Consider the following 25,289-nt stretch of genomic DNA (forward strand, 5'->3'; position numbering starts at 1 on the left):
ATGTATCCTCCCTGGTCAGACAGCATCTTCAGTCAGTATTCACTATTCATGTGGGAAATCACATGGTCTGGAAGATGCCTGGTTGTGTAGGAATAAAACCAAAGTCATCATAATACAACAGAGGTTCAACAAGACTCATGCCAGCCACCTGTGTCACCTTCTACCACCTCTCAGCCACACCATCATTTTCCCCTCTTTGTCTCTCGGTCACACCATCTTCTTTCCACTGCATGTCTCAGCCACACCGTCATCTCCCCCCTGCGTCTCTCAGCCACACTGTCATCTCCCTGTTAAATATGTGTCTCTCAGCCTGCCCCCTTTAATTCTGTGACTTTCAGCCTGCCCCCCTTCACTCTGTGTCACTCAGCCTGCCCCTCTTTATTCTGTTTCTCTCATTCTCCTCCCACCCTTCACTCTGTATCTCAGCCTGCCCCCGCGCTTCACACTGTGTCCCTCAGCCTGCCCCTTCACTCTGAGTTCTTCAGCCTCCTCCTCTTCATTCTGTTTCTCTCAGCCTGCCCCACTTTACTCTGTGTCTCTCAGCCTCGCCCTTCCTTCCTTCATTCTTTCTCTCAGTCTTCCTCTCCCCTACATCACACTCGGTAATATACCAGAACTCATAACTTTAAATACTTATTATAGCACTAAAAATAATAAATAATATACAACTTTCACTGAATTGGTGAGTTCCTCTCAATATATGTAATGCCAGTTGATTGAACTGAAATTATTTATTTTTTAACATTTGTTCATATACCCACAGCATATTCCCTTGCACTTTCCAATTGGGAACAAATACAATACTAAATCAAGACTGGGTACTGACAGAAAGACGGACCTGCTAGAAAATCTTGAAGTCTGATGTGAAATGTTTCTTAATGAGTTGATCTAAAAGTGTTCTTTACACATGCAAGAAACACAAATAAGTTTTTTTTAACAAATGTATAATTTTGTAATTGTTTAAAAAATATATTTATTTAATATTTTTGTCATATCTCTGAGAATCATGGAAATGTACAAATTCACTTGAAGATTTTCTTTTTATCTAAGGCTCCAGAATACTGTTCGTAGCAGAGAAGCCAATATTAACTATTACAGTGGTGTGTAGTGTTTTAGAAGAACCTTACAAGGTCTCTGGATTTCAAGATGTATGTACAACATTGAAATAACTTATAGAAATGAAGTATCTATTCAGTTACAATTGACATTGACCTCTCTGGCACCTGTAAGTAAAGGATTTAGATTGAACTGCAATTTATCTTTACCATGTCTTTGAGATCATTATTTTATCTACTCATTGTTAGTGGAATGGCTTAACTCGAAAAGAAAATGTATCATTTTTCTTCTCTTGTACATGCATGCTGCCTTGACTTGTTATAAATGTTTATTCAAGCAAATCTAGTTACTCTATTACTGACATGTTCTACATATACAACATGTCACAGAGAGCACATCAAAAATTCATGAAGTTTCTATTGACATTGCTTTACATTATCACTATTGTGTAAACAGCATCACTAAAACGGCATTGACCTGTGTTAAGTGAAGAGCAGTGTCTAAGAAGACAAAAAAAACTGATGTCTATTCCAATTCTGGCACTTAGGAAGATTCATATTGGCTTTTTTTCATATGACACTTCCCTGACAGCATTTAAAGTAAGTGAAGCACATCTGATTTTTCTTCTTTCATTTTTGTTGTTTATACACTATATGGCAGATGGCAATGGAAGACATAGTTTTACTAACTGACTTTATCTTGAACTCCCTAAAAAAACAGGCCTGTATTTTTGTTACTGAGAACATATTTGAGATATTATTATTTTAAAAATGGCGGCTGGTCCTTCTCTACAGACCAGATACTTTATTGAAAGTGCTGAAGATCCATCTCCTTCCATTCCCCAGCCACAAGAGCCGAGATTACCACACTAGGGAATACTGCCTTGATAAACAGACTTTCCTAAAAGAGGTTATCACTGACGGTGATCCCATAAGTATACAGAGGTATATTCATGAAGCAGTGAAAAGTCTGGATAAGTGAGTCAGTGGAGAAGTTGCCCATTGCAACCCATCAGCTGCTACATATAATTTTTAGAATGCACTTTATAAATGTTACCTCCACACTGAATGGTTGCCATGGGATGCAAAAGTAAATTCCTTTGCTGACCGAAATGTTAATTTTCTCCAGTAATAGTGATCTTTAGCTCTTTTTTATAATCCCCCCGAGCCTTAAGACCATATTGCTCTGAGACTAGATCATATAGCCCTCTAAGCATTTTTCCTCATGGGCCAATATTTGTGGCAATAACCTCTTATTGGGCAAGATGTACTAAGCGTTACAGAGTGATAAATTTCACAGTGATAAAATACAAACCAACCAGCTCATGTCATTTTTTAAACCTTGCTGTAACATGGAAGTTAGGAGCTGATTGGCTGGATTGGCTTAGTAGTACATCTCCATCCTATCGATTTTAATCTTGTGAGCAGTGCCCTCATTCCTTTGTTAAAACCCAGTCTCATTTTTGTTTCCAGTTGTAATGCATTACGGAATATTGGAGCAGATGTATTAAGCCTGAAGAAGTGATAAAGCAGTGATAAAGAAGTGATAAGTGCTAGGTGATAATGCACCAGCCAATCAGCTCATAACTGTCATTTTTTTCAAATCCGTAAGGATTGGCTGGTGCGTTATCACCTTGTGCTTGTCACTGGTTTATCACTTCTTTATCCCTTCTCCAGGTTAATACATCTGCCCCATACTGTCAATATGTAAACAGGAATTAATAAAACAAAATCTCTCTCTTCATCTATCTAGTGTATAAATATGCATGATGTGTAAGGGCACAGTGATTATCTTTGGTTTCTTTTGCTCCATATTTTTGACAATTTGTAATACAAGTCAGCAAATCATTAAAAAAATAAAGCTTAATTCTATATTCACAGTAAACAGCTCCTGGCAGTTAACTGACAAAGAAACCATAGTATATTAGTCTTTCAAAATGCCTGCAGTTCAATACATGTGCTTTGGAGAAATCTTTTTCTCTCCTGCTGAGAATTGAAGTTGTTGGCAAGGCTGCTGTCACGTTCACATACTGTATGTTTCACATTTACTTAGTATTGTGACTGTGCCAAATGTCTCTTATGTTAAGGTGCAATGTCGGCTTTTCCTGATGTGTATGGGAATTCATGTTTACCTTTTCTTAAATGAAGCACTATATAAATATATTTAACAGGCCAACATATAAATGACATATACACATAGCAACTGTACACTGTTTGTAAACAGTGGCAGAAAATATTCAGCAATGAATTGTGTCTGCTAACTCATCTTGAGTAACTGTGATCAAAATATTTTCAACTCTGATGTAATCCAGGCAACTGTATCACCTACATGGAATGTACGAACACCATTTACAAAATGTTCTACTACAAACAATTACAACGGGTGCATGCGTATCCGAACAGTTACCGTGACAGGCAGCCTGTACCATCATGGATGGACTAGAAAATAGTTGCTGCCTTTAAATTAATTTATCTGAATATAGAGGGAGCCTATAGTATCAATGGGCAGCAGAGTGGTACAGAGTGGCATTTAGGTCTGGATCTGTAGAAAGATGAGAGGCCTAGAGTAGACACGGTGCTGGGTCGCATTTCACCCAATTTATAGCCATGATCTCAAAATTGATTGTTTTATGGTTATACAGTAACATTTGATACTGGTTTGGAAAGTTCCTGTTTGGTTCTTAATAATCCATCTTTGCTGATGATAATTTCTTTGTTTTAAATTGAACCTGCATTACATCCCATTGCTGGCTTTGGCCTTTCTCCGGATCACATGTTTTCTTTGCTGCCAATCCTAACTCAGCCTGTTTAGCTGTATCTTTCGGGTGGTATTTCATCAGACAGCTTGCCTTCCACACCTATAACCATGCAGTTGATGTCAATCCCTCCATTAGCTCCACAATGTATTTTTAACTTTGCCATCTAGAACTTTACCATAGAGAGCTTATTAGTGCTGTGAAATAAAATTAAAAATATTCAATGAAATATAATATGACATTTAAATTACCATCAAAACACAATTTTATAAAATTCATAAAATTGTATTTTGGTGATAAATGAAATAATCATCAATATTCTCTTATTAATTAAATAACCAACTTTTTTGATGTCAGATAAAGGAAACAACTTTGATAACTCTAGAATCAGAGGTTACCATCAGGTTCTTTCTGTGAAGCTTATGTGACCTTGAAATAATACAAAAAAATTCAGTTGTAGATATTGAACTGTAGACTTTTTTTTAGGGCACATGGCAAAGTGCACTAATGCTGAAGTTGGTGTTAAATACATTGGAGTACATTCATTCCATTGGTTGGTGCTGCAGTTTAAAGAATGAATGTTTCATGTGTGTTTGAACAATGAAGCCCAGACCTGCCCACAGAGCGATTTGGATGGGTAATTTGGTAATTGTAAACCAAAACGTCTTCCAATCACTACATGTTTGTTTTCAAAATGATCTAGGAATATCTAACCAAGTCTAGTACTGATTGACATCTGCTGATTAGATGTCATTCAGGACCACTTGAACATTCAGATGCCTACATATGTGATTTGAAGGAATTTGGAGACAATTGCTTTAAATAATGCTCCTAATGGGCAGTGCCGTAACTAGACATTTTAGCGCTGTGTGCAAAAAACAGCATTGGCGCCCCCATGTAAAATAGGGGCAGTGCGCGTCCAAAATATAGGGGCGTGGCTTCATGGGAAAGGGATGTGTCCACAAAATAATACCAATTCATATTACCATGCACAGTAGTCTCCATTATTCAGATAATGCCGCATAGTATCGCCACTACACCAGGTAGAGCCCCTTTTATACATTACGGCAGACAGAGTCCACCTTTTTACACATTACGGCAGACAGCGTCCCCTTTTTACACATTATGGCAGATAGCGTCCCCTTGTTACACATTACAGCAGACAGAGTCAACCTTTTACACATTATGGTAGACAGAGTCCCCCTTTTTACACATTACAGCAGACACTCCCCCTTTTTACACAGGAATATGGACACAGTGCACTAATTGGGGTTCCCCGTTACTTTATGGAGAAAACGACACCAAAAAAAGTTTAAAACTGCATGTCGACCTTTTGACCTGTCGACCTAGTACATGTCGACCTAATGACCCTGTCGACCTAATGTATGTCGACCAATGGTGGTCGACCTAATGACTGTCAACTTAAGTTGTGTCGAGCCAACGACCCATACCCTTTACACATTACGGCAGACTGAGTCCCCCTTTTTGCACATTATGGCAGATAGTCCCCCTTTTTATACATTACGGCAGACAGCATCCCCTTTTTACACTTTACGGCAGACAGCATCCATATTTTACACATTGCAGCAGACAGAGTCCCCCTTTTTACACATTACGGCAGACAGCATCCATATTTTACACATTACGGCAGACAGCGTGCCCTTTTTACACATTACGGCAGACAGCGTGCCCTTTTTACACATTACGGCAGACAGCATCCATATTTTACACATTACGGCAGACAGTATCCCCTTTTTACACTTTACGGTAGACAATTTCCCCTTTTTACACATTACGGCACACAGCTCCATATTTTACACATTATGGCAGACAGATTAAATGGATGTATTTTTTCTCTTTATAAAACGTAATTTCGTAATTTACTAACCAGAAGGAGGAAAATGAGGATCTCCTCCTCCTTCAACTATCAGCTCCTCGCTCGATTGCAGTGGTAGGGCAGGGCGCAGGGCAGTGTGGGAGAGTCTTTGTGTAAGCTGGGAGAGACGTCTGACGTCATCACGTCTCTCCCGAATTGCAGGGGGGTCGAGCCGACGTTAAGGGCTGGGCCAATTAGCAGAGGGCGACAGTGATCACAGCACTACCAGCTCCTGGGTCCTTTACAGCAGCAGCGGCGGTGACGGTGGGTGATGGGAGACAGGTGGCACCATCAGCGGGACTCAGGCGGCACCGTCAGTGGGAGTCAGGCGGCACCGTCAGCGGAACACAGGTGGCGCCGTCAGCGGGACTCAGGCGGCGCCGTCAGCGGGACACAGGCAGCGCCACCGCCGGCAGTGACTGAGTGCACTACACGGGAGTCTGGAGATAGTGGCCGTGCAGCTGTGCTGCTAGATGGTGCGCCCTCAGTTCATTTGCGCTGTGGGCAAGGCACCATCGGCACACACCTAGTTACGGCCCTGCTAATGGGCATAACTGGGCAGTATTGGGGCGTTCATACATATGATAAGTGTGCCATCGGTGTGTTGTGGTCTAATTTGTAGGTTGTGCAGAGTTGCGTGTCTAATTTCAGAAGGTTCTTATCTGATGCTGATAATAACTATTGTCACTCGCATGTATCAAGCCATGGAGAGAGATAAAGTACCAACCAATCAGCTCCTAACCATCAATTTACAGGCTATGTTTGGAAAATTACAGGAGCTGATTGGTCAGTTCTTGATTTCTCTCCACTTTATCTCTCTCCAAGGCTTGATACATCTACCCTAGTGTGCACCAAACGTGGCTGCTGATGAAACTCTGAATCAGGCCAATTATAGACACATTGGGGTATATTTACTAAGAATCGTATTTGTGGCGATTTGGTGGGAGTATCATCACGATTAGTATCGGTCGTGTTTTTTGGCAACTTTTTGATTTTATTTCATGTAATTTACTAAGCTGCCGAGTCCTCTTCTTTCGTATGTTCCGATGTCGATGTGAATCGTATTGTCGGGCAGTGTTTTACGGGAGTGATTAGTAAAACACTGCCGGACATAACACAATGAAGCCCGGCCGGATCAGAGAGATCCGTGCAGGGCTTCAGTGTGTACATTCTACTAAGCGTTGAAAGTGTTAAAAATAAAAATTGCGTGGGGTCCCCCCTCCTAAGCATAACCAGCCTTGGGCTCTTTGAGCCGGTCCTGGTTGTAAAAATACAGGGGGAAAATTGTGTAGGGTCCCCCCATATTTAAACAACCTGCACCAGGCTCTGCGTCCGGTCCTGGTTAAAAAAATACGGGGGACAAAAGATGTAGGGGGTCCCCCATTTTCAAACCAGCACCAGTGTTTGGCTATTGCCGGCAGTGATTGTGAATACGAATTCTTAGTAAATTACAGAGTTCTATAAAATAACAGGCGTGTTTGACCGACGGTCTATTCATTCGTATTTGTGAACTCTGCCATTAAAACAAATCCGAATGCCCTCATCACTGCCGAGATTTGTGTTTAGTAAATTTCCGAGATGACTCTTTAAAAAAAAAAAAACCCAGCTCGGCCAAAATCGGGACCTTAGTAAATATACCCCATTGGATGCAGATCTGGTCACTAATGCTTGATACTGTGTATTGGCAACTTTAAATTTCAGAATGAATAAATAAACAATAAAAGCCATGTTATTACTGCAATTTACCGGTTAGGAAGCCCTGACTTCCTGATTTTAGTCTGTACAGTAGTAGAAAATGGAATTAATTATCATTTGTTTTACTACATAAGGGGTTTGCAACTGGTAGTGCTGGTTTGCCAGTAGAAAAAACTTATTTATATGTAACCAGCTTTAGGAGCATATTCAATTAGGTAGTTGTGCCCCTTGTGGGGAAAGCTACAGTATTCAATAAATTAGCTTTAGCCCTGCATGGTAAACAGTGGGTTAACGTGTGCTAACTAAAGCAGTGTGGCGGGCACTTTTCGTGTTTTGTGTTTTGATTCTGGTTCTGGATTAGTGTTTTGGATCTGGATTAGTTTTGCCAAAACCACCCTTTTGTTTTTTGGTTTTGTATCTGGATGATTTTTTGGGGGGGGGGAAATCCCATAAAAACTGCTAAAATCACAGAATTTGGTGGTAATTTTGATCATACGGTATTATTAACATCTATAACATTAATTTCCACTCATTTCCACTCATTTCACTAGGCCCCAAACAGCACATCATGCAAAGAAGTAAAATAGATGCAATGAGGTAGCTGTATGACTAAGCTAAGCGACACAAGTGTGCGGCACAAACAACATGGGACATGCTGGAATTTGCCCAGATATAATACATGCACAATATTGGTGGCACAGGAGAGCATATCCCTAAACCACACACACACACACACACACACACACACACACACACACACACACACACACACACACACACACACACTCTGCAAAGCCTGTAAAATTAATTTGGATAATAATAACCCTTTTATTTGGAGCTATTATAATAATATGCTGCACAGGCGAGCGTACCCTTACACCACACTGGGCAAACCCTGTAAAAATTATATTTCGATTAAATGTTAATAACCCCTTTATTTTGAGTAAATAATATACAGCTCAGGACACTCCCACTTGTCTGATGCAGGACAACACAGCGATACTGTAAGGGACTTATTATACAGCAGCACTAAACATATGGCAGCAGAGGACACCACCACTGTGACTGGTCACTGGACTGACTGATGCGCAGGACACTACCACTGGTCTGATGCAGGACAAGACAGCAACACTGTAAGGGACTTATTATACAGCAGCACTGGACATATACGGCAGCACAGGGACACCACCACTGGACTGATGCAGGATAACACAGCATCACTGCAATGGACTGGACTTATACAGCAGCACTGGACATATGGCAGCAGAGGACACCACCACTGTGACTGGACTGAGGACGGAGACACGTCCTCTCTCTACACACTCCAATGCCAGAGTGAAAATGGCGGCGACGCACGGCTCCTTATATGGAATCCAAACCCTGCGAGAATCCGACAGCGTGATGATGACGTTTTGATTCGTTCTGGTTTCCGAGTCAGGCAGGAAAACCCGAGCCTGACTCGGATCCTGGCTCGGGTAGTGAAGTCCGGTAGGGTTCGGTTCTCAGTGTGTAAAATGTAAAGTCAATGGGTTTCCCAGGGCCAGATTAACAATGGGGTGGGCGGAGCTATAGCTCCAGGCTTCCACAAAAAAATATAGGCCCATCTTCATGGCAGCATAATTATAACCAGCCATCAGATGGCCACATAGTGGACCATAAATCATAACTATTAAGATTACATTTAGATTTGTCTCACAAAATGATTAAATTTGAATATTTTTACATAATTCGGGAGACATTGTTATATTGTAGAAGGCACATGCCCATATGGCTTTGGCCACACACACACAGCACTTGTCACTCCTCCCCAATTCTCACAATAGGCCCTTGACTATCTTCAGGCCCATGTGGCTCTTAACCCCTTCAGTGGTATGCCCGGAAAATTTCCGAGCCCAGCTGCGCTGCGCAGACTGACGACCCCGGAAATTTTCCAGGCATACTACTACTCCCCCTCTCTCCTCCTTGTACTCCGTTCTGCTGGTAGGCATTTGCAGAATGACGCGATCACATCATGACGTGATTGCATCGTGACATCATGACGCGATCGCATCATTCTGCAGAATGGCAGAACGTAGTGAAGGGAGGATGGAGGGAGAGGATATCAGTGCTGGTGGGCTAGTGCTCACCAGCACATGCTGCCCTGAAGATGGCCATCGGTGGGTTATCCATCGATGGTCAACCTCGATGGTGTAAAACCATCAGGAATGGATCCATCGATGGCTTTATGTATTGATGGTCATCCCCAATTTACAGTACACATGTATGCGGACTAGGGGGCATGGCTTAGTGGGTGTCAGGGGGCGGAGCTAAGCTCAGTGCCCTGACACTTTTAGAAAAAAAAATAAAGAAAAAAAAATCAGTAGCACTAAACCATCGATGGCGGGAAACCATCTAGTTCTCCCCCATTGATGGCAAAATTATTTGACATCAGTCATAGACCATCAATGATTTTGAATCATTGATGGTTGGTGGCCATCCCTAGCTACCCCTAGGCAACGAGCATTCCCTAGGCAACGAGCATTCCCCGTGGCAACGAGCATGAATCACAGACCATAAAACCCCTGGCAAAAAGCATGAGTGCGTAAAACCCTTGGCAACATGTATGAAACCCCTGGCAATGAGCAGGTAAAAAAAACTGCCCTGGAAGGTGTGGCCAAATTCCCAAAACCCTCCACTGAAAGGGTTAATCCAGCCCTGGTTTTCCCTGTGCATTAAAAAGCAGAACCTGAATTTTACCTCACATTTTTCTTCACAGCTCCTGTGAAGAAAAATCCTGCCTCTGGTAATTAGTGTGCGGGGTTCCCGCACCTAAGTGAATCGTAACCGACAGTTACCTCTAGGGTAAACCCTGCTGCTAATTGAATATGCTTTTTAGATGTCTATAGTGTTTGAAATGAACAGTGTGAATATAAGACATTTTAATTCAATGCAAGGCTCTTGGAGCATAACTTAATTCCACTAATTGGATGTATTACCCTGTGAGGTATATAAATACATAGAAAAACAAAATCCTCTATAGCACTACCATACACACTTAGGGCCTGACTATGAGTTAGGATGGATTAAGCAAAAAAGAGTAAGTACCCACTCACCATTTTCAAAACTATGTTGCATGGCAGATTTCCAATGTGCAGAGAGATTTAGATGTGAGAGAGGCATGTACAAACTGATAACCAGGGGTTAAAGTGGGGGGGGGGGGGGGGGGAAATGAGGTGGAATGGAGTTCCACCACCTGTAATGATAGGGGGAACTAGTTGCACCACGTCCATTGCCCTGCACAGTAATCCCAACTAAAAAAACTGCTCTGTCACCTACATCAATAGATGATGCAGGCGGCATTAGCGTCACTGATGAGCTGCAGCCAACTCACCCTTCCTCCGGTCGTATACACTCCATGGTCGTCCTCCAATTACAGCCCACCCATCCTGGTACTCACACACGCTGTGTCTGTTGGACAGCATTCATCCCCTCCTCAGGTCCCAGTGGCTTCCTTTTTCTGGCACGAAGTGAAGTGGAGCAGGCTCTGTACATCTCGAAGACAAGATGAGAGAGAGCTGGAGGGACAAGAGAGGTGGGGAAGCTACCTGGAGGGACACAGAGCATGGAGCTGTTGGAGGGACACAGGCGGTGAACTGCTAGAGTGAAAGAGATGGAGATCTGTATAAGGGGCACTACTATGAGCAATATATGTAAAAGTGGCACTACTGTGGTCATTATGTTTAATGGACACTACTATTGTGGGCATTATGTGTAAGGGGCACTACTACTGTGAGCATTCTGTTTATAAGCAGCACTGTTACTGTGGGCATTTTGTATATAAGCAGCACTTCTGTGAGCATTATGTGTATAAGTGGCAGTACTGTGGTCATTATCTGTAAAGGGGCACTACTATTGGGCATTATGTGTAAGGGACACTACTATTGTAGGAATTGTGTATAAGGGGCACTACTGTGTGGCAAAATTGTATAAAAGGTACCATTGTGTAGTGCAATGTGAGTAAGGAGCACTACTGAGTGATGTAACCTGAATAAAAGGCATTACTGTGTGATGCAATATGAATCGAGGGCAATACAAGCAGTGTAATGTGAATAAGATTGTGCTACTGTTTGGTGCAATTTGAATTGGGGCTACTATCATGTGACCCTTTATAAAATATTGGAAGTAGAGCACTAATTTATAGTTTGCATGGGGGTGCCAAAAACACCAGCACTGCCTCCGCTTAATGTGTGTGAGTGTGTGTGTGTGGAGGAGGGGGGGGGGATGTAGGTGTTAGGGGGTGAATGAGTTCCACCACCTTTCCAGGACCACTTCGAGCCCTGCTGATAACTGAAATCTAAAGCTGTCTAACATTTGTAGGGTACACATGCAAAAGCAGCCATTATATGCCCAACATGTAAAAAATATTCTGTATATTCACCCCTTGTATTGCAACATGGTTTGTCTGAGTGCACAGTTATTTGCTCTTTCTTGTTTTATTCCCAATCAGAATCAGGTCCTTAGGACTTCACTTGCTCCTCCTGCATGATCCCAGGCCATTAGAGCAGGCCTGGCCAACCTGCAGCTCTCCAGCCGTTGTAAAACTACAAGTCCCATCATGCTTCGCCACAGTTTTGCTATTAGGGAATGCTAAAACTGTGACAGTACATGCTGGGACTTGTAGTTTCACAACACCTGGAGAGCCACAGGTTGGCCAGGCCTGCAGTAGAGGATCTAAATAATGAAACAAACATACAACACAGTCAAAGCACTTATGGCGTAGTATTTTACATTCAATATAGTAATTCTATTTATATAAGTAATCTCTGTACATGAAATATAATCTTAAAGGCTTATTTTAACCAACTGTGGAGAAAAGACTCTCTTCTATAATATTTTTATAATGGATTCAAATAACACTTACATCTTCAAGAAGAATCCAATAACTCACAATTACTGCTTTAAATGTATTATTCACATGACTGGAGAGCCCCATTTTCTGTTGCCATTACTCCAGTGTCTTAATAGTAAACTCTCTTTACTCATCCTTAATCAAGTTAATATATTAATTAGTTTTCAAAGATAGCAATGTTATTTGCTGACACACATTATTCTCTTCAATAAAAGCAAATAGATAATCATTCTTTGAGGCATGTACAGCTTGGAGAGAGATAAAGTGGAGATAGAGAAAGTACATATTATATCCAAATTAGTTCTATTTAGCATATGGACACATTGAGGTCAAAAATAATGAAAAAATAACAAACATTATTTATACCCCTTTTCCACTGCAGATATGGGAAATTGGTGGCTCTAAAACCCAGCAAATCCCTGCGTCCTCAGCCAAACCTGGGCTAAAGAGCAGGGTCAGAGACCCAGGTGGGACCCATTTCCACTGCCAAAATCCTGGGTTGATGCGCGTTTTCTCTCCAGATCTTAATGCTGATGCCCCTCTGAGTTGAACGTTACAGTATTGCACAGACATTTCTAATGTTAATTTCCAGTTAAAAATAGCCAAAACAAAATAACTGTTACAAGAAACGCATCAGTCTGTTATTGTTTTGAGACATTTAAGTCTATGATAGATTGCTAAAGGTGGCTATTACTATGTTGAGAGAGAAGGGTAAACTTGATCTAACCAGGACAGAAAAATGAGTGGAAGGCTCAGATGTACAGATGTATCCACATTTATCTTGACAGTTAATAGGATTAACTGTGATTGGCCAGTCAGACTTAATCCCCTGCTGTAATGACTTAATCCCCTGCTGTATTGTTCTCTGTATTGTATTGCAGTTGAGAACAATAGCTGAAGGGTTTATGCTAATAAGTCATTTTGTGACTAGGCACAGAAAACTACTCAAGAAAACGGTGGATACATCTGTACAATGGAACAAGGGGTCAGATGTATTTAGCCTGCAGAAGGGATAAACAAGTGATAAAGCAGTGATAAGCGTAAGGTGATAAAGCTCCAGCCAATCATTATGGATTTGAAAAATGACAGGAGCTGACTGACTGGTGCGTTATCACCTTGCGCTTATCACGGCTTTAGCACTTCCCCAGGCTTAATACATCTACCCAAAGGGCCCAGATTTATCAAGCCTTGAAGAGTGATAAATTGCACGGTGATAAAGTACCAACCAACCAGCTGCCATGTTATAGGCTGTGTTTGAAAAATGACTGGTTCGTACTTTATAAACGTGCAAATTATCATTCTCTAAGGCTTGATAAATTTGGGCCAAGGGTATACATATATCTGCAGTTTAAGACCTTACAGGTCCTGAGTTGACAGCTTTCTTAAACAGAAGAGGCCAAATACCAATGTCATCTTCCACAAGAAGATGACTCTGAGTTGTTGTCTTATAGGTACAAAGTTACAAAGAAAAAGTCATATGAAACTGGAAAATAGGAAACGTTTTTAATATGGGCAAAATAAAACACACATTGAATGATGGATGACTGGAAAATTATGAACAGGAGTCTTAATTTGAGGTGTAAATATGTGAGATGTATTGTGCTTGATACATTCTATCAAGTGTAACAGAGGAAATGTAATATATGGGGCTGTTTTGGTGCTGTTCAGATGGGAGAAAGAGTCAAGGAATAATGATCCAATATTGGTACCACTCTATTTTACCCTGCTATTTTACCCCTCTTCTGGCTCATTTAATTCGTGCAAATTCAGCATGCAGCAGGAGCAGGACAATGATCCTAAGCCCACTTCCAAGCTAGGCAAAAACTATTTTGTGAAGAAGCAGGGAGTACTGTGTGTGATGAACTAACTGTCACAATGTCAATCCTATTAAGCTCTTGTGGTATGAGCTTTACCCTAAAAGGAAAAATGCCCTACAGTATGAGACAGTTACACCTCTGGGAAAAGCCACAGATGTCATGGGTACTAATGTCCCCTGAATAGCTTCAAAACTGACAGGTAGAATGCCAATTTCTGCAGACCTGTAATTCCTGCAAAAGGAGGATTATTTGATAAATGTAGCTTCATGAATAGAAGTTCTATGAAAGGAAAATAATGTTCAGAAAGTTATGACATTGTGAATATATTAACTAAAATTTCAGGTCAGTTGAGTGGTGCATTCATAGAAAAATGTAAAAATAAGACATTTCTTAGTGATTCCAGACATTTGCACTCTAGTGCATATCATTGTCACAATCACCAAATTGTTTGAACGCTCGCTACTTACTAATTTTATGGATCATAAAAGTAAAATATTATTAGTTTTACATTTGCTATAAAGATACATAAGCAGTATTAAGCTGGGTACAAAATATTTCTCTGACGTCCTAGTGGATGCTGGGAACTCCGTAAGGACCATGGGGAATAGACGGGCTCCGCAGGAGACTGGGCACTCTAAGAAAGAATTAGGACTACTGGTGTGCACTGGCTCCTCCCTCTATGCCCCTCCTCCAGACCTCAGTTAGAATCTGTGCCCGGCTCGAGCTGGTTGCACACTAGGGGCTCTCCTGAGCTCCTAGTAAAGAAAGTATTTATTAGGTTTTTTATTTTCAGTGAGATCTGCTGGCAACAGACTCACTGCTACGAGGGACTTAGGGGAGAGAAGCGAACCTACCTGCTTGCAGCTAGCTTGGGCTTCTAGGCTACTGGACACCATTAGCTCCAGAGGGATCGAACACAGGCCCAGCCTCGGTCGTCCGGTCCCGGAGCCGCGCCGCCATCCCCCTTGCAGAGCCAGAAGACGGAAGATTCCGAGGAGAAAATCGGCGGCTGAAGACTCCGGTCTTCATTAAGGTAGCGCACAGCACTGCAGCTGTGCGCCATTGCTCCCCATGCACACCACATACTCCGGTCACTGATGGGTGCAGGGCGCTGGGGGGGGGGGGGGGGGCGCCCTGGGCTGCAATTAGATTACCTTAAAAATGGCAAATAACACATAATATAGTATAATAAGCTATATATGTGTAAAAATCCCCTGCCATAATATTAATATAAAGAGCGGGAGAAGCCCGCCGAAAAAGGGGCGGGGCTATCTCCCTCAGCACACTAGCGCCATTTCCTCTTCACAGCTCCGCTGGAAGGACGCTCCCCAGGCTCTCCCCTGCAGTTTCCAGGCTCAATAGGGTAAAAAAGAGAAGGGGGGGCACTAAATTTAGGCGCAATACTGTGTATTATAGCTGCTATAGGGAAAATCACTTTGTGTAGTGTAAAATCCCTGTGTTATATAGCGCAGTGGTGTGTGCTGGCATACTCTCTCTCTGTCTCCCCAAAGGACTTTGTGGGGTCCTGTCCTCAGTCAGAGCATTCCCTGTGTGTGTGCGGTGTGTCGGTACGGCTGTGGCGACATGTTTGATGAGGAGGCTTATGTGGAGGCGGTGCAGGTGCCGATAAATGTGATGTCACCCCCTGCGGGGTCGACACCAGAGTGGATGGATATGTGGAAGGTATTAACCGACAGTGTCAACTCCTTACATAAAAGGTTTGATGACATAACAGCTGTGGGACAGCCGGCTTCTCAGCCAGTGCCTGCCCAGGCGTCTCAAAGGCCATCAGGGGCTCAAAAACGCCCGCTACCTCAGATGGCAGACACAGATGTCGACACGGAGTCTGACTCCAGTGTCGACGACGACGAAACTAATGTACATTCCACTAAGGCTATCCGTTGCAATGAAAAATGTGTTGCACATTTCTGACATTAACCCAGGTACCACTAAAAAGGGTATTATGTTTGGGGAGAAAAAGCAACCAGTGGACTTAAATGAAGTGTGTGAAGAAGCGTGGGCATCCCCTGATAAAAAATTTGTGATTTCTAAAAAGTTACTAATGGCGTACCCTTTCCCGCCAGAGGACAGGGTACGTTGGGAGACATCCCCGAGGGTGGATAAAGCGCTCACACGCTTGTCAAAAAAGGTGGCACTACCGTCTCAGGATACGGCCGCCTTAAAGGAGCCTGCGAATAGAAAGCAGGAGGCTATCCTGAAGTCTGTATATACACAAGCAGGTACTATACTGAGACCTGCTATTGCTTCAGCATGGATGTGCAGTGCTGCAGCAGCGTGGTCGGATTCCCTGTCTGATAATATTGATTCCCTTGACAGGGACACTATATTGCTAACCATAGAGCATATTAAAGACGTAGTCTTATACATGAGAGATGCACAGAGGGATATTTGCCGGCTGGCATCTAGAATAAATGCAATGTCCATTTCTGCCAGGAGAGTATTATGGACTCGGCAGTGGACAGGTGATGCGGATTCTAAAAGGCACATGGAGGTTTTGCCTTACAAGGGTGAGGAATTGTTTGGGGATGGTCTCTCGGACCTCGTATCCACAGCGACAGCTGGGAAGTCGACATTTTTACCCCAGGTTCCCTCACAGCCAAAGAAAGCACCGTATTATCAGGTACAGTCCTTTCGGCCCCAGAAAGGCAAGCGGGTTAAAGGCGCGTCCTTTCTGCCCAGAGGCAGGGGTAGAGGGAAAAAGCTGCACCATACAGCCAGTTCCCAAGAACAGAAATCCTCCCCTGCTTCCACTAAATCCACATGATGCTGGGGCTCCACTAGTGGAGCCAGGTGCGGTGGGGGCCCGTCTCCGGAACTTCAGTGACCGGTGGGTTCGCTCACAGGTGGATTCCTGGGTTCTACAAGTGGTATCTCAGGGATACAAGCTGGAATTCGAGACGTCTCCCCCTTGCCGTTACCTCAAATCAGCCTTGCCAGCTACTCCCCCGGACAGGGAGGTGGTGCTGGCGGCAATTCACAAGCTGTTCCTCCAGCAGGTGATAATAAAAGTTCCCCTCCTTCAACAGGGACGGGGTTACTATTCCACAATGTTTGTGGTACCGAAACCAGCAGACGGTTCGGTGAGACCCATTCTAAATTTTAAATCCTTGAACACTTATATAAGAAGGTTCAAGTTCAAAATGGAATCGCTTAGGGCGGTTATTGCAAGCCTGGAAGAAGGGGATTACATGGTATCACTGGACATCAAGGATGCGAACCTGCATGTCCCCATTTACCCACCTCACCAGGTGTTCCTCCGATTTGTGGTACAAGACTGCCATTAACAATTCTAGACGTTACCGTTTGGTCTGTCCACGGCACCGAGGGTATTTACCAAGGTAATGGCCGAAATGATGATACTCCTTCGAAAGAAGGGAGTTCTAATTATCCCATACTTGGACGATCTCTTTATAAAGGCGAGGTCCAGGGAGCAGTTGTTGGTCGGAGTAGCACTATCTCAGGAAGTGCTACAACAGCACGGCTGGATTCTGAATATTCCAAAGTCGCAGCTGGTTCCTACGACGCGTCTGCTGTTCCTGGGTATGATTCTGGACACAGAACAGAAGAAGGTGTTTCTCCCGGAGGAGAAGGCCAAGGAGTTGTCATCTCTGGTCAGAGACCTCCTGAAACCAAAACAGGTGTCGGTGCATCACTGCACGCGAGTCTTGGGAAAGATGGTAGCTTCTTACGAGGCAATTCCATTCGGCAGGTTCCATGCAAGGATCTTTCAGTGGGATCTGTTAGACAAGTGGTCCGGATCGCATCTTCAGATGCATCGGCTGATCACCCTGTCCCCGAGGGCCAGGGTGTCTCTGCTGTGGTGGCTGCAGAGTGCTCATCTTCTAGAGGGCCGCAGATTCGGCATACAGGACTGGGTCCTGGTAACCACGGATGCAAGCCTCCGAGGTTGGGGGGCAGTCACGCAGGGAAGAAACTTCCAAGGACAATGGTCGAGTCAGGAGGCTTCCCTACACATAAATATTCTGGAACTAAGGGCCATTTACAATGCCCTAAGTCAGGCAAGACCCCTGCTTCAAAACCAGCCGGTGCTGATTCAGTCAGACAACATCACGGCGGTCGCCCATGTAAACCGACAGGGCGGCACAAGAAGCAGGATGGCGATGGCAGAAGCCACAAGGATTCTCCGATGGGTGTAAAATCATGTGATAGCACTGTCAGCAGTGTTCATTCCGGGAGTGGACAACTGGGAAGCAGACTTCCTCAGCAGGCACGACCTCCACCCGGGAGAGTGGGGACTTCATCCAGAAGTCTTCCAACTGATTGTAAACCGTTGGGAACGGCCACAGGTGGACATGATGGCGTCCGGCCTAAACAAAAAGCTAAAAAGATATTGCGCCAGGTCAAGGGACCCTCAGGCGATAGCTGTGGACGCTCTAGTGACACCGTGGGTGTACCAGTCGGTTTATGTGTTCGCTCCTCTTCCTCTCATACCAAAGGTGCTGAGGATAATAAGAAAAAGAGGAGTAAGAACTATACTCATCGTTCCGGATTGGCCAAGAAGGACTTGGTACCCGGAACTACAAGAAATGATATCAGAGGACCCTTGGCCTCTGCCTCTCAGACAGGACCTGCTACAGCAGGGGCCCTGTCTGTTCCAAGACATACCGCGGCTGCGTTTGACGGCATGGCGGTTGAACGCCGGATCCTGATGGAAAAGGGCATTCCGGTTGAAGTCATTCCTACGCTGATAAAGGCTAGGAAAGAGGTGACAGCAAAGCATTATCACCGCATATGGTGAAAATAGGTTGCTTGGTGTGAGGCCATGAAGGCCCCCACAGAAGAATTTCAGCTGGGTCGTTTTCTGCACTTCCTACAGTCAGGAGTGACTATGGGCCTAAAATTGGGATCCATTAAAGTCCAGATTTCGGCCCTGTCTATTTTCTTTCAAAAAGAACTGGCTTCACTGCCTGAAGTTCAGACGTTTGTTAAGGGAGTGCTGCATATTCAGCCCCCTTTTGTGCCCCCAGTGGCACCTTGGGATCTCAACGTGGTGTTGGATTTCCTAAAATCACATTGGTTTGAGCCACTTCAGACCGTGGAATTAAAATATCTCACGTGGAAAGTGGTCATGCTTTTGGCCTTGGCTTCGGCTAGGCTGGTGTCAGAATTGGCGGCTTTGTCCTGTAAAAGCCCCTATCTGATCTTCCATATGGACAGAGCAGAATTGAGGACGCGTCCCCAATTCCTCCCTAAGGTGGTATCAGCGTTTCACTTGAACCAATCTATTGTGGTGCCTGCGGCTACTCAGGACTTGGAGGCTTTCAAGTTGCTGGACGTAGTCCGGGCCCTGAAAATCTACGTTTCCAGGACGGCTAGAGTCAGAAAGACTGACTCGCTGTTTATCCTGCATGCACCCAACAAGTTGGGTGCTCCTGCTTCTAAGCAGACTATTGCTCGCTGGATCTGCTCCACGATTCACCTTGCACATTCTGCGGCGGGACTGCAGCATCCTAAATCAGTCAAAGCCCATTCCACGAGGAAGGTGGGCTCTTCTTGGGCGGCTGCCCGAGGGCTCTCGGCTTTACAACTTTGCCTAGCTGCTACCTGGTCGGGATCAAACACGTTTGCAAAATTCTACAAGTTTGATACCCTGGCTGAGGAGGACCTTGAGTTTGCTCATTCGGTGCTGCAGAGTCATCCGCACTCTCCCGCCCGTTTGGGAGCTTTGGTATAATCCCCATGGTCCTTATGGAGTTCCCAGCATCCACTAGGACGTCAGAGAAAATAAGAATTTACTCACCGGTAATTCTATTTCTCGTAGTCCGTAGTGGATGCTGGGCGCCCATCCCAAGTGCAGATTGTCTGCAATACTTGTATATAGTTATTGCCTAACTAAAGGGTTATTGTAATGAGCCATCTGTTCGTGAGGCTCAGTTATTATTCATACTATTAACTGGGTATAGTATCACGAGTTGTACGGTGTGATTGGTGTGGCTGGTATGAGTCTTACCCGGGATTCCAAATCCTTTCCTTATTGTGTCAGCTCTTCCGGCCACAGTTTCCCTAACTGAGGTCTGGAGGAGGGGCATAGAGGGAGGAGCCAGTGCACACCAGTAGTCCTAATTCTTTCTTAGAGTGCCCAGTCTCCTGCGGAGCCTGTCTATTCCCCATGGTCCTTACGGAGTTCCCAGCATCCACTACGGACTACGAGAAATAGAATTACCGGTGAGTAAATTCTTATTATTTCCAGCCCATTTCGGGTGTGTACCCACGATATGTCTATGAATGACATAGTTCACAGAAATATCACATCGGCTGTGCAGCACAAATGATGGCTTATATATCTAAAGCTATATATCTAAAGCTATATCAGCGCAATTGGCTGTGTGTATGGGCGGTACACGGGTGACCACCTATACACTTGCTGCAGGGGCTGACATCACAGCCGGTGGGCAAATTCAAATGCCTTCCCAGCTGGATGTTCTTACCAACACATTGAGCGACCGATTGGTAAGTGTGAATACTTACCTGAATTGGCTGCTCTGTCCACACACCTACGGGTCTGCCATCAAGTTGTGGCAGTGTATACCCATCCTTAGATATAGGGTTATATTCAATTGAGGTCGGATCCATTCCGACATGCATTTGTCGGAATGGATCCGACAAGGGCTATTCAATGCCCATCTCAATTCGACATTAAAAAAGGCGAATTGAAATGAGGGACCGGAGAGGGGGAGATGGGGGACAGCTGCGGGCAGACGTGGGACAGCGCGGTAGGAGAATGTGGCACAGCCGCCAGACCTCACGGCAGCGTCCACCCAGCTCCAGCAAGCAGGACCTCACTTGCTGGAGCCGGATGGATGCTGCCGTGAGCGGTGGCTGTGCCACATCCAGGGCCGGTGCAAGGCTTCTCAACATCTTAGGCAAAATTTCAGCCTGCTACCCCCCCCCCCCTCCCCAAACCACACACCGAGTCTTAATACAGGAAATGGGGTAAAACCCAGAAAGCAGGGTTTTTTTTATCGCATTTTAATGTTAATACATCCCATTTAGCTGACTCTTAGTGGGAACTTCAGGACAGATTGCTGCTGTAATGCTGTAGGCGTTCTACCCAGGGTGCACGAGAACTGCTAGACCAGGGCTGGATTAAGCCTTCAGGCAGCCTATATACAGTATATCTATACAGTGGTCGAAGTGCAAATTTTGAAGTGGGTGTATGGAAAAGTAAAGGTTGGAATTATGCGCTCCGGAAAAGGGGAGTGACCACTCAAAAGGGGGCGTGTCCTTCAGTGTAGTACCCCTTATGCTAACTAGTACTGGTGCTCCTTTCACATTATACCACACAGTATGAGCCGAAATTCACATCATAGCACACGGTATGAGCCGAAATTCACATTATAGCATATAGTATGAGCCGAAATTCCCATTGTAGCACACTGAATGAGCCAAAATTTACATTGTAGCACACTGAATGAGCCGAAATTCACATTATAGCACATGGTATGAGCCAAAATTCACATTATAGCACACAGTATGAGCCGAAATTCACATTATACCACACAGAATGTGCCGAAATTCACCTTATAGTACACGGAATGAGCCGAAATTCACATTATAGTACACGGAATCAGCCAAAATTTACATTATAGCACAAGGTATGATCCGAAACATGGCGGACAGGGTGTCACATGCAGGGGGTGTACAGAGCACCATACATGGGCAGGAGGGTCATCACACAAGGCAACAGGGGTAGGGGAGCACTGGGTGACATACACACAAAGGCAGTGGGAGGGGGACAGGGGGACACAAGGTGTCACGCACACAGAGGGAGGGTCCACAAACATGGGGAATGGGGGGGCAGGAGGGCACATGGCTCTCCAGCAGTCACTCATCGCCGCCATGTCCGGTCAACCTTAGCTTGAGCTGCGGGCTGTCACTGTCAACAAGGGAGTCCCGCAGCGCGGACCCAGGCAGAGGAGGCCGGCAGCAGGAGGATTCAAGCGCCAGCGTCTATGCAGCCCCATGGTGACATGGCCGCCCGGTTGAATAAGTGGAGGAATCTTGGCACTGTGCATGGGCGTCTGCTGGAGGAGGGAAAGGGGAGTGTGTGTCCGCCGTAACTGCTGGGGAGTAGTGTGGTTCAGAGCTCCGGCACCGACCGCCGTTACTGGGAGCAGCGGTGGGGGGAACATGAGCATGCTCAGCCATTTAAAAACAAACAAAAAACTTCCGGGTCTGTGGAGAAGTGTCGGTATGCCATGCCGCCGCATACCAGCCCACTATATATATATATATATATATATATATATATACACACACACACGCACACACTATGTAATTTAAGACTAATGCTGCTCCTCATCTGTATGGGGGGAATTCAAGTGTTTCGTGTGCTGGCAGTGACTATATGGTGCCCGATCGAGTAGTTCAAGTGTTGCTCTGTTTGGGCGCACACAGTCACCAGCACTGACATTACTGTTAACATGTTCCGTCATTTTGACGGGCCGGTAACTAGTGTATTATATATATATATATATATATATATATATATATATGTGTGTGTGTCATTCCTTTCCCTCTTCCAGCAACCCATCACCTCTACCTTTTATATATTTAAATATACACCCTCACCCCCGCCCTTTACTATATAGATTTAATGATTGCCCCACCCCCTAAGTATTTACCCCCTCCCACCCTGACCCTTTATATATTAAATGGAGCTCTTACCATCGCACGGGGCGGGGTGTAATGTGCGGGGTGAGTTTGTGTCAGTTTCTTCACATGGTGCAGGGCGGGAGTATGACGGTCATTACCACGGCGAGGAGCGGAAGACAGTTGCTACAGCAACTGTATTAATATCCTGCAGCACGCTGCTTCCTCTTTGTGCCTAGAGTATTAGAGCCGCTGTCGATGGGTTACACTGACACTGTCCGTGCTAAAGGGATGACACGACCGCCCAACTGTTATCAGCCGGCCGCACGGACAGTGTCAGTGTAACCCATTGGCAGCGGCTCTAATACTCTATTCACATAGCGTAAGCAGTGTGCTGTCGGATATTGTTACAGTTGCTATAGCAACTGTCTTCCGCTCCTCGCCGCACTAACGCCTGTAAGGAAGAGGACGGAGAAGCGTTCATCGGCAGCGTGAGCTGCCACCCTCAAGTGGCCGACGCCCATAGGCAGCTGCCTAAAGCTGCCTGGTGGTGGCGCCGGCCCTGGCAACATCCTCCTGCAGCGCAGTGCTGTGGCTCTCCCCCGTCTGCCCGCAGCTCTCCCCCCTCTTCTCCTCTCAGGTCCCTCATTTCGGTTCGACTTTTTTTTAAGTTGAACTGAGATGGTTGGAAACGGTGCCAAAACCTGTCGTATGTGGCCCCGTTTCCCTCAGAAGCACATGAATCGGCAGCTATACCACCAATTCACGTACTATTCGACAAGTAGAATTCCCTGACTTGTCGAATAAAAATGCTAGGGACTGAATAGGTCGGAACCCCTTCTGACCTGAAAAAGTCGAAAACTGACGTCTTTTCGACCAGATCACAGTTACGACCTTAATTGACTATACCCCATAGAAGTGCTTTCATACAGTCTGTGACCTATTTACACTGGTTTATGAACTGTAAGGTCATGCATGTTATCTATTATTTTACAGGTGAAAGCACGTTGTTGATATTACCTTTGGTAAATTGGTATGAAGTGTAATGGTATTATTTATGTGAACAAGGCAGCACTCATGGGAGTGTTCATTTAGGTTCATTCACCAAGATATCTCCAGCTATAAATAACTATAGCTATGCCCAGTCACTACACCATAGTTGTACTTTAAACACTTGAGTCAGCTCCAAGCAGCATTGAGAAGGTTATAAGTGTAAGTTCATTATGTAGCCAATTCCCACACTATACTGTATATATATAATGTGGTCAACACAAATTTCTTGCTGATGTAGCTGATAAAAAAGCTTCTCAAAACATCACTCATATGTTGCAGTCCTAGCAAAGTACACCATAAAATGACAAGCTCTTTTGTGTAGTATTCTCCTCGCTTGCACTGGAGCGGAAACATGTCAGCATTTGAATTTACATCATTTACTTTGGTATTTGGTTTTGTAAAATTCTTTTTCTACCAACAATAAAAAAGAATATATATAAAAAAACAAGATACGAAAAAGTAAGCTGGGGTTTCATGGTATGTTGAAATAGCAATGCAAACAGGAGGGTGTGTGTTTACTCTCACAGCAGAGTTACAAGAAGACTGGAAAGATTTGCTTCATTATTCTGCGTTGTCAGAAAAACACTGTTCCACAGATTTGAAATAATGTTTTAAATGACAAAATTATCTTGTTAGGATGAGTGAAGAGCGACAGTGTTACAAAACGCATTATTAGTGCATCATTTCTGACACGTGCATTCTGAAATCTGGTTTTATGTGCTATGCGGTCAGCAAATTAGCTACACTAAGTAATGTCTCTTAATTATCTTAACTTTGTAGCACATATGAATACATTTAAATCATATTTATGCAAATACATGAAATAAACACATTAAAATGACTTTTAATATGCACAAGTAGAAAGATAAAGAACAAATTATATAGGGTCTAATTCAGACCTGATTATAGATGTGTGAAAAAAATGCACATCTATGATCAAAATCTCTGACATGCGGACGGGCGCCTAGCACAGGGCAAGTCCGCCCCGCATGCCGTGTCCTACCCCCCACAGATGTGTGAAAGCAACGCACAGTGGCGATGCTATTGCACCTGATAAGTAGCTCTCTGCCTATGCAGCCTAGCTGTGTTGGCAGGTGGCTACCCGCCATGTTTAGGGTCACAATGGCTGCCTGTGATGTCACGCAGCCGCCACAGCCCGCCCCACAAACAGTCTAGACATGCCTGCGTTGTCTAGACCGCGACCCAACAATGCTGCTGCAATGCCGCCGACACGCCCTGCGACCACCTCACATATTTGTGATGCCTTCATATCTGCGCACACCTCACCGGGCTTAAGCCTGTGATCGCTGTTCTAGCAGTGTTCAGGTCTGAATCAGGCCGCTAATCTTATATAAAAAAAAGTTAAGAATGATTCATCTTCTATATTATGCATGCAATAGTGAAACAGGGTCACGCAAGGATGCAACCAGGAGCAATGTGTTAAACAATGTGTTACTTAAAGGGCCCCATACACTAGGGAGATGTATCTCAGCAATGACTTCCATGCAATTTTCC

Source organism: Pseudophryne corroboree, chromosome 1, assembly GCF_028390025.1.
Source record: "Pseudophryne corroboree isolate aPseCor3 chromosome 1, aPseCor3.hap2, whole genome shotgun sequence".
Classification (NCBI taxonomy): Eukaryota; Metazoa; Chordata; class Amphibia; order Anura; family Myobatrachidae; genus Pseudophryne; species Pseudophryne corroboree.